Source organism: Musca autumnalis, unplaced genomic scaffold, assembly GCF_047663935.1.
Source record: "Musca autumnalis isolate F117 unplaced genomic scaffold, ASM4766393v1 scaffold_5, whole genome shotgun sequence".
In the NCBI taxonomy this organism is placed as follows: domain Eukaryota; kingdom Metazoa; phylum Arthropoda; class Insecta; order Diptera; family Muscidae; genus Musca; species Musca autumnalis.
Window position 1 is genome coordinate 40,707,471 of NW_027412088.1, and position 10,865 is coordinate 40,718,335.

The following is a 10,865-nucleotide window of genomic DNA, read 5'->3' on the forward strand; positions in this document are numbered from 1 at the left end:
GTAATTTCACATTTGTACAATAGCAAAAGTTTTTATGGTCTCGCTTCCTTTCTACCCAAAACATTAGTTTTCTTTTGTCGCTGCTTCTGCTGTCATGACTTTTTCGTGGCATTTTGAGTGGTTGCGGTGATGCGGTTGGCCACAGCAACTATGACTTGAGAAAATTTTTGCATTTTTCGAAAACTATTTTTGAAAAGAAACAAAAGAAAATTTCAAATGGAAAATTATAAACATTAAGTGGCATCTTGACGTAATAAACAAACACACACACACATTCATTTGAATACCCAATAGAAAATCGAATCGTTGATGACATTTTCGTCGACGATTCGTTGACGAAATCAATGAAATTGTCATGTACGACAACTTGCATGACCATGTCTTGCATTGTGTCTTGGCAACAAACCCAAAAAATGCTCAAAAAAGCGAGCTTTGAAATAATTGTACATATGTTCATATACATATTTATGAAAATATTCTATTTTCAATTTGTAATAAATTTAATGTTAAAAAATCATAAAATTTGGAAACCGCGTCACGATTCATTATTCATACAAAGTGCATTAACAAAAACGGTAAGTAAGATTAAGTAGATTAAATTACATTAAAAGTAATTGTAGTTATTCTTTAAATATGTGGATTTAGGTTGAAGGCATGACGACTTTGAAAATCGCAATATGAAGCAGATGGTATATGGTAAGATTTTCGAATATATTAGTGATTAATTACAGCAGTCATATATTTTGTTTTGCAGAGTCCACAAAGTGAACGAGATCGCCCCCTCAGTCGTCTGAGCAAAGAAGTGAGGCGCGGTAAAGCTGGAAGAAAGTGCTGACTTGCAGAACATGCGGGAATTAAGTATAATTAATTTAAGATACAATTTGTAGACATAATATACATATTTTATAATTTAATAATAATAAAAATAAAAATTTGACACACGACAACAAACTGAAATTGTCTTTAATAGGGTCGTGAATGACAAATAGCAAGACAGTGTCTGTAAAACTGTCGTCAACGACTTATTGCAAGACAGTGTCTGTAAAGTTGTCATCAACGACTATCTGCAAGACAGTGTCATGTACATTGTCACCGACGACAACTTCGCTTACCCTGTCGCCCAAGTTGTCGTGCATGAATAGGCGGACACTTGTGTGAAAATGTCGTCAACAATCCCAAAGGGCTGTCTGCAAAGAGTCGTGAACGAATTGGGTATGTCGTGCACGATTCATCAAGGTTGTCTCGAAGACACTTTCTATTGGGTATCTTTGTACATAGTACATTTGCTACATTTAGAATACTTTTAATAGACATTTGAAAAGTTACAGCAATCACTGAGAGTACCACCCCTAAAGGGTTGGGAAACTGTGTGATGTTTTTGGGGGAGTGATTGTGTTTGAAAACAACTAGAAATATTTGTTTCCGCATTGAAGTTAAACGGAACATTAATCAAAAGGTGTACACATAAGATTCAGGGATTTTGAATAAATTATTTGGTACTCTTAGATTGAATAAGAAGATAAGTTCTGTTATGGTAAGGCATTTTCTACTCAAAGTTCAAAATTCATCTCCTTTTGGCTAGACCATGGTGCAAGAAAGAAGGTTATACAATAATACCAACTGATGTATTCATTTGCTGTCAAAACATATTTTTAATCAAAAATAAATAAAAATAAATAAAAAATATTTCACTTCTGTAAAGAATATCTGTGTACAACATCTCTATTTAAGATTCGCGAAGAATATTTTACTGCTTTCTTCTACCTTTTGGGGATATTTCGCGCAAAAAATTTCGACAGCAAATGAAGACTACGGCTTGAATTCGCCTTTTGGATCACCTTATTAAATTCGCCTTGGACTAGACCCTATTTTTCAAATAGAAGACAATGACGACCATTCATTGACGATTCCACTTCGTAACCGTGTACATGTTGTTTATACGTTTTTATATCATCCCTACGTCCAAAATTGTTTTACCCTATCTTACGCTTTTGTTGGAGAATCAACAAAATTCAAAGAGCAAGAATTCCGGTCTTTCGAAAAACAATGAAATACTATTTAGCAGATAAAGTAATTTGTTTAGTTTCTATTTGTGGCAAAAATGGAAAGAGGGAGAACATAACGTACAAAAACTTGGTCCGGAATTGTTAGACGATTAGTCTGTATGTTTGGCAACTTTGACTCCAAACAATAACAATAGAAAAATGTAGTAGAATTCCGAATTGTTATGTTATAAATTTCAATTACAATACCAATACTGACAACAACAAACATTCATACGATTCAGAATAACAACAACCATTACCACCGGACACAAAATTCAAAGTTTTGTTTTCACTCGTAGAGCAAAGGAGAATAAAGGATGCTTTTTTCTGTTCTATTCTTTGGCATAACATTTTTGTTAGCCAACTAACAATGACAATTTGTTCGAAGTTCAAACAAATGGATTGAGTTTTAGGAGGTATGAAATTTTGTTTCATAACACAATTTTTTGGAAAAATATTGTATAATTGGCATTGTCTCTAGATTGCGTATGTCTGTTTGTCTTATGTGGTGTGGAAAGTTTGAGCACCTGCAAAAAATGACTTTGATTGTGATTGACAGAGAAAGAAGATTGAGCACTGCAGTATAATGTAAATGGATATTAAGGGAGTAATTGTTATTTTAAGATACAAATGTTGACCTGTTATGCAAATTAATATAGCTGATAAAGCTATTACATCAATTGACACATACATATAAAAAAGTACGTCTTCAGTCAAACTGCTGGTTCTAATTCTATCACATTCTAGAGAGGAAGGCAATCTGGTAACAGGTACAGTGGTGGCCAATACATTTGCAACAAAATTACACGTTTTAGGAAATTTTATTTAAAATATTTTTTTTTAAGGTGAAATTAAGTATTTTTTACAACTATTTATAGCTCATTGCTTCAAATATTAGAAAATAAAAATTTTGATTCGTTATACAACAAAAATTTTGAAAAAATATGAAAATACATAACACGCCTTAAAATTTAATGGTCAAAAGATATGCAACTGAACAAATCTGATGTACATACATATAACAGGTAAAAACTTTTTTTTTGAAGCAATGAACTATAAATTATTGCAAAAAAATACTTAATTTTACTTTCAAAAAATATTTTAAATAAAATTTCCTAAAAATGCAATTTTGTTGCAAATGTATTGGCCACCTTGTATATGTTGATTTGGTTTTGGTTTGTATACTTGTACTTTGAAAGACACTATCGCTCACTTGAATAGCTCTGTTAAAACCATAAGCTACAACTGAAATCCAAAATTAATAACGGTATGGAAGATATGATCCCGAAAAAATTATCGCTTGACATGAAGGCATTAAATCATTTGGGGCCCATAAACACGAAAATGCAAATGTTGGGTGAAATCGTCGAAACACGTGCTTTATCTTTTTTGCCATCAATTTTGACGACAAAAGTCGTTGCACTTGTTTTCGTCCCCACCATTGTGATTTATTTGGTTTTTTACACTGAATTGTATAATTATTGAAAATAAATTAATTAATTTCCAATCCCCGTAGTTGTTTACTAAAATAGTTCACCTGTTAACCGTTAGGGTTACTGACCGATCGTGTCAAGGCCACATATCGGCGGGCAACGGGTAATAGGTGACCCTATCGCCATGATTATACCAACAACAACCTAATTTGGATTTATTTAGAGGTAATAGGTATCATCAGGTTTTCTTATAAAAGGGCCGGAGAAATCAGAAGGGGGATCAGTCGTCGTACAAGTGAACATCCAAGTAGCAGTGCGCGAATTAAACCCGAACAACCCAACCCAGTAAACCAGGTACGTCAGAGTAGTGTCCGTAACTCTGGGAATCTCCTCGTGTCAACCTGAGTAGTGTCGGTAACTCTCGGATTCGCCTCGTGTCAATCTGAGTAGTGTCCGTAACCCTCGGAATACCCTCGTGTCAACCTGAGTAGTGTCGGCAACTCTCGGGCTTCCCTCGTGCCAATCTGAGTAGTGTCCGTAACCCTTGGATTCCCACCGTGTCAACTTGAGAAGTGTCCGTAACTGTCGGGCTTCCCTCGTACCAATCTGAGTAGTGCCCGTAACTCTGGGAATTCCCTCGTGTCAACCTTAGTGGTGTCCGTAACTCTCAGGCTTCCCGTGTCAACCTGAGTAGTGTCCGTAACTCTCGGGCTTCCCTCGTGCCAATCTGAGTAGTGTCCGTGACTCTCGGACTTCCCTCGTGTCAACCTGAGTGGTGTCCGTAACTCTCGGGCTTCCCGCGTGCTAATCTGAGTAGCGTCCGTAACTTTCCGAACAACCCAACCCAGTAAACCAGGTAAGTCAGAGAATTGTCCGTAACTCTGGGAATCTCCTCGTGTCAACCTGAGTTGTGTCGGTAACTCTCGGATTCGCCTCGTGTCAATCTGAGTAGTGTCCGTAACCCTCGGAATCCCCTCGTGTCAACCTGAGTAGTGTCGGTAACTCTCGGACTTCCCTCGTGCCAATCTGAGTAGTGTCCGTAACCCTCGGATTCCCCCCGTGTCAACCTGAGAAGTGTCCGTAACTGTCGGACTTCCCTCGTGCCAATCTAAGTAGTGTCCGTAACTCTCAGAATTCCCTCGTGTCAACCTGAGTGGTGTCCGTAACTCTCGGGCTTCCCTCGTGCTAATCTGAGTAGCGTCCGTAACTTTCGGATTCCCTTTGTGTCAACATGAGTAGTGTCCGTAACTCTCGGGCTTCCCTTGTGCCAATCTGAGTAGTGTCCGTGACTCTCGGACTTCCCTCGTGTCAACCTGAGTGGTGTCCGTAACTCTCGGGCTTCCCTCGTGCTAATCTGAGTAGGGTCCGTAACTTTCGGATTCCCTTCGTGTCAATCTGAGTAGTGTTCGTAACTCTAGGATTCCCCTCGTGTCAATCTGAATAGTGTCCGTAGCTCTCGGAATCCCCTCGTGTCAACCTGAGTAGTGTCGGTAACTCTCGGGCTTCCCTCGTGCCAATCTGAATAGTGTCCGTAACCCTCGGATTCCCTTCGTGTCAACCTGAGTGGTGTCCGTAACACTCGGGCTTCCCTCGTGCCAATCTGAGTAGTGTCCGTAACTCACGGAATTCCCTCGTGTCAACCTGAGTGGTGTCCGTAACTCTCGGGCTTCCCTCGTGCTAATCTGAGTAGCGTCCGTAACTTTCGGATTCCCTTTGTGTCAACATGAGTAATGTCCGTAACTCTCGGGCTTCCCTTGTGCCAATCTGAGTAGTGTCCGTGACTTCGGACTTCCCTCGTGTCAACCTGAGTGGTGTCCGTAACTCTCGGGCTTCCCTCGTGCTAATCTGAGTAGCGTCCGTAACTTTCGGATTCCCTTCGTGTCAATCTGAGTAGTGTCCGTAACTCTCGGATTCCCCTCGTGCCAATCTGTGTAATGTCCGTAACTCTCGGGCTTCCCGCGCGCTAATCTGAGTAGCGTCCGTAACTCTCGGATTCCCTTCGTGTCAATCTGAGTAGTGTCCGTAACTCTCGGATTCCCCTCGTGTCCATCTGAATAGTGTCCGTAACTCTCGGATTCCCCTCGTGTATATCTGAATAGTGTCCGTAACTCTCGGAATCCCCTCGTGCCAATCTGAGTAGTGTCCGTAACCCTCGGATTCCCCTCGTGCCAACTTGAGTAGTGTCGGTAACTCTCGGGCTTCCCTCGTGCCAATCTGAGTAGTGTCCGTAACTCTCGGTCTTCCTTCGTGTCAACCGGAGTGGTGTCCGTAACTATCGGGTTTCCCTCGTGCTAATCTGAGTACCGTCCGTAACTTTCGGATCCCCTTCGTGACAACCTGAGTAGTGTCCGTAACTCTCGGACTTCCCTCGTGCCAAACTGGGTAGTGACCGTAACTCTCGGATTCTCCTCTTGTCAACCTGAGTAGCGTCCGTAACTCTCGGGTGCCTCTCGTCAACCCTCGTCTGATCTTAGTATCGGCCGAGGGTCTCCAGCAAATCCCAACCCCAGATTAACCACCGGAACCGGGTCTCCGGGATGTCATATCTCCGATACAGTAGGGAGTACTTAATCAGGTCTCCATCAAGGCCAGCAAAGACAACGCCTTGGCAAGGAGTACATATCAAGGTCTCCTTCGGGCAGCTTACTGAAGCACCTATCTGGGGCTACTTTGGAAGGCCTACCGGAGTACTTATCCAGGTCTCCTACAGCGATCGGGACCAAGGAGAGGACAATACGCTGGGCGTACTTATCCAGGTCGCCCCGTTAGTGCGGACTTAGAGTATATGTATATATAATCAAAAATCCACCATTCAATCCAAAAACAAAGCCACAAATTGGTTAAAACCCAAAAAACCCGTTTTTCTCTCTCTCGGTCACTTTTATAAATTTCTGTGACAGAGCTATCCCAGTAATCAGAGGGAACTCGTGTCGTTACACTATCACATGTGGTTAACTCTCCATAATTCAAAAAATTATAGAGAGTGAAATCTAGAAACTAATTGAAAATACATGAAAAACTGCAATCAATTTGCCCAACTTCTTAATAAAAGCGCTCTTTTTCCGATTACTCATCAGCGCGGTGAAAAATTATTACCTTCTTCTTCTTCTACTTTATTTTCCAATTCGTCATACGAATGTTGGCGACCAATACAATAAGAATGAAAATTGGTTTTGTAAGATTTTTCACAATAATAACGGAAGGTCGTGTTGCTACCGAAGAAAAGATTTGCCCCTGAAAAAACTTTTTCTGCCGTAATTGAGGCAGCGAATGCAAGTTCCTTCAACAAAACTCAAAGTGATTCGAGAGCAGATCTTAAAGTGAATTTAGTGGGGGAGGTATCTGAAGGAGTGGACCGATATGGCTTATCTTCGAACTTAAACTAAGTTTGCACAAAATACTACGAAGGCCACGTTTTGGACCGAATCGGCAGAACCGTTCGACAGTTATCTTGTGCTGCAACCACTGCATACGGTGTCATAGGGGTTTTTTGTACCGTTCGGGCTATTTTCTCCAGAAATATGAACTTGCCCCTGATGAAACTTATACCATCGTATGGGGGCAGTAAATAAAAGTTGCTACAAGAAAACTCAAAGCGATTCGAGAGAAGGTCCTAAACTGAACTTTTAAAAAATTTTGTGGGGGAGGTACCCGAAGGAGTAAACCGATTGAGTCTATATTGGAACCTCAACTAAGTCATCACGATGTGCAAAGTATGGACCAAATCGGTTACTCCCTTCTAGAGTTATCGTGCGCACAAATTTTCCGAACATTTCCGAACTTTTGTGGGGAATGTACCGGAAGGAGCGGACCGATATAACCCCTCTTCGAACTTACAATAAGATTGGAAAAAATATTACGGAAGCCTAAAAACTCCTTAAAAATCTCAAATTGAATCGCGATTTCTTTAAAAAACGCTTTGGGTTTTTTTTTTGTTTTTTTATGTTTCTCATCTATGAACATTGTAGTTTCAGAATCCGCAAAAACCTCCCAGTTGTAAACACCTTCCATTTAAATTTGGTTCAAGAGCACCATGATATAGGAGCTACACTGAACCGACTGAACCAAATCCCGTCACACTGTATTTGTAACCGTTTTTAAGATGCTGGTGCTATATCTCCAGATGAACATGGAATTTTAAAAATTAATATATCGTATTTTACTTTCAGGCGATGTTGTAATATACTCCGAAATTTTCAGGAAGATTGGTTTAGCGGTTTTTGAATATATAAAGCACAAACAAACATTTTTTTTTTTATATTTCATATATAGATTTCTGCAGAGAATTGTCGTTATATGTAGGTCCCCGTTTTTTTATAGTCGTTATAGAAAGGTACCTCCCGATTTTCGGTATTTTGAAGGTTTTAGCCATAATTTGTTTTCAGAAGTAATTCGAAATATTTTTTATACAATTCGTAAAATTTCATATGATGTTCCAGAACTCCATTTGTAATTTGAAGCATTTCAATTGTTCCAATTCCAATTTTGTTTGTAATTCAAATTTTTTATTTGTAATTCGATATTTTCTATTATTAATTCGAATTTTTCTATTTGCTATTGGAAGTATTCTATTTGTAATTCGAAAAACCAAATATAAAACCAATGCTACAAATAATTTTGTAAGTTTTGTATTCGAATTTCAAATGGAATAATTCGAATTACAAACATAAAAATTCGAATTACAAATGGAATAATTCGAATTACAAATATAAAATTCGAATTACAAATGGAATAATTCGAGTTACAAATGGTATTATCGAATTATGATTGAAATGCTCCAAATTACAAATATAATTCTCGAATTACAATGTTACAAAATACAAATGGAATTTTCGAATTACAATTGAAATGCTCCGTATTAAGGTTACCACCCGATGTGAACTTTCAAAACGCCAATACAAGTGTCTTTTTGGCCTCTCTTTAATAATGCATATGTCCGATTTTTCTTGTAATTATTTTTGTTGTTGTACAATGTAATCAATATTATTCTTTCATCAGCTGTAATGCTGTACACTTTTGGACATTTAGATCTACATATGTATTTGAAATTAAGCAATAAATGAACACTTATTTTCATCGTTATTTGGAATTGTTCATTCTACAAATAAACTGCAATACTATTTACCAAAATAAAATACTTTCAGCTCAAACAAAAAAAAAAAAAAAAACATCTGTCACGGTAGATTTCAATAATTTTCCTCCCATTTAATTTTCAAGTCTATGATTTTGTGATGAAACAACAATCCTCTTATTTTTATTGAATGCAAGTATTTGTTTTTGACTAAAATGCATTTCATTTCCATCAGGACATTAGTTTTGATCACTCTTCCGTGTTTGTTTCGTACATACCTACATACATATGTATGTAAATATGTATTTTCAATGCTATCACAGCTTATATTGAGCATGACATTATTCATTTTCCATCACTCATCAACATAAACGACAACTATTTTTCCAAATTTATTCGTTGCTGTTCTGCGGTAACAATTTTTCACAACACAAAACCAGCTCACGTGCCAAATTATTCATATTTTTTTGTTTTTGGGACCAACAACAGCAGCACAAATGAGTGGTATGGCCAGATGCAGCAACGACATCATCATCACCATCATCAGTGTTACCAACGGGAACCGGTGAGCGTCATCATTTGCCAAAGACTCTGAATCGGACTAGTTGGTTGGTTGCTTGCTTGGATTGTTGGTTAGTTTAATAGTTTGCTTGCATTGTACATTGCTTGCGTGCCGAATGAATGAATATATTTTAATTAAAATAATGAATGACTAGAACCCAAACCAAATGCAAAACAAACAACACAAACCTGCTCCATTTCTACAATGTATTTCCCTATCGTACCAAATAGTCCGCCACAGTGGCATACAAACAGAGATATGTGTTTTGCCTATGTGTGCGTACACGTTTGTTGGGCTCTGATGTTCTCTGTGGTCGTTGCAAATTCAAATAGAATTTAGAGTTTATTTAAATGCGAGTTTGTTGCAAACAACCATTTTTATAGACTTTTGTCACAGCACATTACAAGTTAAGCAAATCGCGGCGGTGTGTACGTTTGTGGGTTAGGCAGGGCTGGAAAATGTAATTGTTTGGAAATGAAGAGTCCTTTTGCTTAAAAATTTACTTTCATTCTGTTTCAAAATGCTTAGTCACAGTAAAGGCAACAATTTACACACATACGCAAATATGGGTGTATATTACCGTGCGGAAAGATTTCTCTTCCAAATCTCAGGCTAGATGGTGTATTAAAAATGTATTTTCGTTTGTTATTTTGGTGCTTACACGAAACCTCGCAATTTTACACGATAAGATGCAGTTGTTATTTTTCATCTTCCCATAAAGGCTTGTTTTAGTTCTTGGGTTGTTGCTTATTGGCCGACCTCGATTTCGTGGTCTTCAGGGATTCCATTGAAGTTACTTCTGAATGAATTTTTAAGGTGTGGCAAATCCATCTCTTTTTCACAGAATCAACGTTTAACACGGTGCTCTTGAACCAAATTTCAATGGAAGGTGCTTACACATCGAAAGTTTTTACGGATTCTGAAACTTCAATGATGAGAAAAATCAAAAAAAAAAAAAACAAAAAAATCGCGGGAGCGTTTTTTAAATAAATCTCGATTCAAGTTAGGTTTTCACGATTTTGCTTGGAGACCGCAAGTCCTATCGAAATGGGACTAAAGAAAATGTTGTGGCTATGAAAATCCTCTACAAGATTGTCATTAATGATATCTCCGTAGTTTTTAGCGTTATTAAGATATAGGAGTTCAAATTAGGACAATAACGGTAAAAACTACGAAGAAATCATAAAAGTCAATCTTGTAGAGAATTTTCACAGCTACAACATTTTGCTTAGTCTCATTTCGATAGCACTAGCGGTTTCCAAGCAAAATCGTGAAAACCAAAACAACCCTTAAAAATGCCAACTTGAATCGCGATTTATTTAAAAAGCGCTCTGGCGATTTTTTTTCATCTGTTCATAGATGTTTCAGAATCCGCAAATACTTCCCAGGTGTAAGCACCTTCCATTTAAATTTGGTTCAAGAGCACCGTGTTAAGTAAAATTTGCTATGTTTTTTGGGACGTTTTTACACCGACACCGAAAATTTATTTGAAATATATGCCAGTAAACAGATCAACGCTGAAAATTTGTGTTGACATTGACCTGTTGTTGTTGTTGTTTTTACTCCACGCCCAACTATAGATGACCTGTGAGCCCATCTATCCAACGATATATGACCTGTGAGCCCATCGATCCAACGATAGATGGCCTTTGAGCCCATCTATCCAACGATAGATGGCCTTCGAGCCCATCTAACCAACGATAGATGGCCTTTGAGCCCATCTATCCAACGATAGATGGCCTTTGAGCCCATCT

At 38.3% G+C, this 10,865-nt stretch overlaps 1 long non-coding RNA gene across 1 annotated transcript; it reads left to right on the plus strand.

Annotated features, from left to right (window-relative positions):
- The first annotated feature begins 290 nt into the window (after positions 1-290).
- LOC141406409 (uncharacterized) lies at positions 291-1,259 on the plus strand. Its single transcript, XR_012413383.1, has 3 exons — positions 291-575; positions 646-696; positions 755-1,259. It is a non-coding gene; the product is annotated as an uncharacterized lncRNA (long non-coding RNA).
- The last annotated feature ends 9,606 nt before the right edge of the window (positions 1,260-10,865 follow it).